The sequence below is a fragment of the Myotis brandtii genome, unplaced genomic scaffold (assembly GCF_000412655.1).
Source record: "Myotis brandtii unplaced genomic scaffold, ASM41265v1 scaffold18, whole genome shotgun sequence".
Classification (NCBI taxonomy): Eukaryota; Metazoa; Chordata; class Mammalia; order Chiroptera; family Vespertilionidae; genus Myotis; species Myotis brandtii.
This window is the reverse complement of record NW_005356674.1, coordinates 5,435,004-5,440,011: the sequence shown is the minus strand read 5'-3', so window position 1 is coordinate 5,440,011 and position 5,008 is coordinate 5,435,004. Positions and strand designations below refer to the sequence as shown.

Here is a 5,008-nt window from a genome sequence, read left to right as displayed (position 1 = left end):
GCTGTTCAGGTGTTTGGCCAGTAGGAGGCAATAACATGTAGATTAAGATGCCTTTTAACTGTCTGGCAGCCACAATCAGTTTCCTATTCAGTTTGGGGAAATGCCAGCCATTCCCAGATGCAGGTGACTACATGTGTGACTCAACCCTGTTGAGTCCCCAAGTTTCATCAACCTTTTGATGAAACTCTTGAAATTATGACATGCTGGAATTGGTCTACGGCAAACAAAAGTGGTTCAAGGGATATTCCTTAGGAGGCTACTTCTAAATCCACACAATGATAGAGGCTTGAACTAGTATTGTGGTGGAGATGGAGAGAAATGGATATGGAGGGTGGGGAAAAGAGGAGCAGGAAGAGACCTAGCTTTCTGAGCTAAAAAACAAGAAGAATGGGCATGACATTTGCTGAATTATGGAGCAATAAAAGGTGAAAGACCTGGTTTTCAGGAACCAATCACGAGGTTTTGTTTCTGATATATAGAGTTTGAAGTTTATTTGAGGGCCCCTAGAGGAGCTATCAAGTAAGCTTTTGGGTATTGGAGTGGATCCACTGGGCTACCACTGTGTCTGGCCTATGGGATATATATTTTTTAATCCCCCTAACAAACTTTTAGTAGGAACCTACCTTGGATTTAGATGTTGGAGCTGAATTCTTTGGCCCTGGTCTGCCCTAAATTTCCTGCTTGAAGTTCCACTGTTCCTCTGTGTTCTGTTGTAACAGGACTGTCCATTCCCCCCTACTCAGAGCTGCCTTGAGCTTCAGTTGGGCATTGTAGTGTCTCCTTTATTCTTCCTTGGGCTACAAGTGGAAGTGATTCTTGAAAGTCCTGTCCTCACCTCTGTCCATTTCTTTCCATCTATCCAGCCTGTCTGAACCCTAGTCACCAGCAGGCTGTTAGGTCTGGCTCTATTTATCTTTTCACCTGTGGGTGTGAGCCTAATCACTTGAGGGGACTTTAATGGTGACTCCCCTGTCCCAAGGACCTTATCCATTTCCTGTTGGTTCTTAGCTGCCTCCAGCACAGACTTCCTTGTATCATTCTATTTGAGCTGGAGCTACTTATTAAACCTTATAGTAAATTCCTCTTTCTTTCTTTCATTTTTTAAAAATTGATTTTGATGAGGAAAGGAGAAGGGGAGAGATATATAAACATCAATGATGAGATAGAATCATTGATTGGCTGCCTTCTACACTCCCCACACTGGGGATCAAGCCTGCAACCTGGGCATGTGCCCTGACCAGGAATTGAACCATGACCTCCTGGTTCATAAGTCTATGCTCAGCCACTGAGCCACACCAGCCGGGCAATTCCTGTTTCTTGTCAGGAATTTCTATAGTTCTCTGCGTAGGAGTAGAACTGAGAACACTGATAGGTCTTGAGTTTACTTATATCCCAAGTCCTATTTGATGTCTTGTCCCTCGGGTAACTATTTCAAAGTGAATTGCTAGAATCCTGTTTAATAACTTTAATTTTGGAACAGAAACATACTTGAAAAATACAGTAATAATTGCAGATAACTCCTTCCCAAAAGAGCAGGCTCACTTTCAACACATAAATGTTGATTTTTAACCATTGATTTTTTCATTTACTGATTCATTTATTTGACACATATCACCGGCCCCTTACTCATGAACTGAATTTGATGGAAGAATTCCTTCTACTTGTTTCACTTAGGAGTTGACCAAGGAAATTTCTGCTGTCCAGTTAACACAGGGAAAAATAAGAGGTTCAGAGGCTCCTGGCGGCAACAAAATTAATTTTGACCCGATTTTTTAAAAAAATGTAATTTTCAATAAAACAGGGGGTCCTTATTTGCTTGCTAGAAACACTTTACTGATTTATTTCTCAACATCCCACCCCTGGTACATAAAAAATGCTGACCGAAATGTTTAAAAACCCTTAAGCTTCATTCACAATTCTGTGTGAATCTACTTTGTCATAAGATTTTTATTTTTGCCTACCTTAAATTTAGGCTGTAGAGATAAATTAGCTCATTGTGTCATCTTTTAATTATCATAAATATAAGTGTCTATGACATGCTTTAATTTACTTGCATTTAATCTCAAATATAGCTGTAGTAATAGAATGGGATATTTCTCAGTGTTTCCTAACTATCACCCTGTGAATTATATAATAAATAAGGGGCACGATTTTGTCTGATAGATGAGGAAACTGAGTCACAAAGCAGTGAAATGTCTATCAAAGATCATCCACTGTCTGTGGCTACAGAAACTACTAACTTCTCTGTTAGGAAATAAAATGGTGCAAATGTATACAGCTACCTCCAATCAACCTCCATGAGATGAGCTCTTCTGTGATGATTCTATTATACATTTTCCTCATTTTGAGTTTCTTCACACACTGGAAATCATGGTCATTTTCTTATTGTTTATTTTTATTCAAATTTTGCTTATAACTTTAAATTTATTGTCATCTGTGTGTGGTTTTGATTATAGATTGTGGCTGCTAAAGAGTAAAGGTCACAACTTTATTTAGTTCATCTCTTTAGTGCGTAGGGTACAAAGTTAAGCATATATTAGGGGTCAATGGATGTTTAGCCGATTTGCCATCTCATATTGTTTTGAGTGAAAAGTTCCTAAGGAAACTCTGCTGACTGGTGGTCAGTGAAGTAACTCAAGGCCAGAGAAGTTTCCTGCCTGAGTCGTACACCTGACCATGTCTGTGGGCAGATATTATGAAGAGCAGAAAAAAATAGCTTAGGCTGAGCATCTGAAAAACTTGCCATGTAAAGATTTAGCCTGTGTGTCAGAACTTAATGCTGGTATTCTGACTTCAAGCTCCACACTTTGTCTCTCTGTTTACTTACTCCTTATAAACATAGCATTTTAGATATTGGGTCAAATTCCCTCCAACTATGGGAATGAATAGTGTGTATGGAAACATTTTCTTACATTAAAATCAAGAAACAGGGAGGCAAATACTTCTTATCCAACTAAAATGCTCTTATAGTAGTTCATGAACTTAAAAGGCAATTGGATGTTGAGATATCCTAATAGTGGTAACTGAAAAATCCCCACACAATTCAAAACTTTGATTTAAAAAAATTCTTGCCATTTTGGAAATTTTCTATTTTTATTTCTGCATGTATTTCCGTTTATGTCCCAATTTCTGGGAAGCCAGTTATTGAAATATTAGTCCTAAGTCAAAGTCAAATATCTCACACAAACAATAGCATTTCTCTAAAGTGCAATACTTCTGTGCAACTGGAGTGTGCATTTCATGAGCAGAACTCATTTGATCTGATTCTATCATATTCACAAACACAGGCTCAGTTTGAAGTGATAGTGATAATGCTCTCTAACAAGTATCCACTTCTTTAGACATCCCCTCATTTGGCCCTCATAATGGCTCTATTAGTTGGGTAAAAGAGTCATTATGATTATTAACATGCCCATTGGAAACTGATAATCTCAAAGTTGTGGTCAAACATGTTACTGTCCAAGGCATAAGCTGCTATGTAGTGTATGTGTGGGTGTGTGTTGGGGGGCATTTCATTAAGTGCTTATTACGTATTAGAATGACCAACAGGCATTCAATTTTTATATTAGTCTAGAGGCCCAGTGCATGAATTCGTGCATAGGTGGGGTCCGGCTGGCCTGCCCGATAGGGGCCCATCGGGCTGGGCTGGCGGGGAGGAGGGGCCATGGACAGTTGGCCGGCTGCCCTTGCCCCCAATTGGGATGTTGGGGGCTGATCGGAGTGTTGGGGGCTGATTGGAGGCTGGGCTGGCCTTGGGGGGCGGGGGTGATCAGGGCCTGGATCAGGCTCGCTGGCCACCACAGTGCATGTCATAGCCATCGGTCGTTCTGGTCATTCTGGTCGTTCTGCCGTTTTGGTCGCTGGGCACACACACACACACACACATACATATATATATATATAATATATGACGAAGGTTAAGAACATGGGTTTTATCACTTACTAATTCTATGATGTTTGACAAATATAAACTTTCTCAGTATCATCATCTTAGAAATGGAGAAAATAATTCACTTACTAGAAAATTAAATAAGTTAAGGGATATAAAGTTCTTAGCACAGGATTTGCAGCATACTAATCATTCAACAAATAAAACTCTTAGTATTAATCCAGCTAAACCTCATCACACACACATACACACATATACATACATATATCACCAACCCTATGAGCAGAGCAACATTTATGTATTCTTTTTTTATGATCACTCCTTGGATGATCTCATCTAGTTTTATGATTCTGAATACTATTCATTGATGACTTCCAAATGTATATCTTCAATCTCTACGTCTTTCCTGAACTTGTATATTCAACTGCCTACCTGACATCTCCTTCTGGATGTCTCCTAGCATCTAAAATGTAATGTGCCCCTGAAATGAGCTCATCCAACACCTCCTGCAACTTTCCCTACCACCTAGGTTTGGGGAAAAGAAATGGAAGAGGTTAGAATTATTAAAACTTGGAGACGCAGAGGCTGGTCCTAGGGGCTGGGACCCAGACCTCTGAGGAGGTGGCCCAGGTTGCCTGGTGCAGGTGTCTCTGAGGCTAGTTTCACAAGCATCAGAGAAACTGCTGCTATGAGAAGAACCTGCTAATGTTGGAGTGAAGAGGCATTTCTGGGGTGACGCTCAGAGGAACAGGATACGAACAGGAAAAAGCATGCCCTTTCTCCCTCCAGCAGCCTTGTAGTCTCCCTCTAGTGCCCCAGATTGGCATTGCCTAACAATGAGCAGCTGGAAAAACCAAAATGTAATTTGCAGAGTCCAGGCTCCAGCACCATAAAGCAGGATGTGTGTATTGGAGTGAAGAGGCATTTCTGGGGTGACGCTCAGAGGAACAGGATACGAACAGGAAAAAGCATGCCCTTTCTCCCTCCAGCAGCCTTGTAGTCTCCCTCTAGTGCCCCAGATTGGCATTGCCTAACAATGAGCAGCTGGAAAAACCAAAATGTAATTTGCAGAGTCCAGGCTCCAGCACCATAAAGCAGGATGTGTGTAAGGGAGATGTA

General features: G+C 40.7%; 1 long non-coding RNA gene across 1 annotated transcript in view; it reads left to right on the top strand.

Moving 5' to 3' along the window:
- LOC106725669 overlaps nt 1-5,008 on the top strand; it is a 21,265-nt gene that overhangs the window by 15,293 nt on the left and 964 nt on the right. The gene's annotated exons all lie outside the window — the stretch shown is intronic.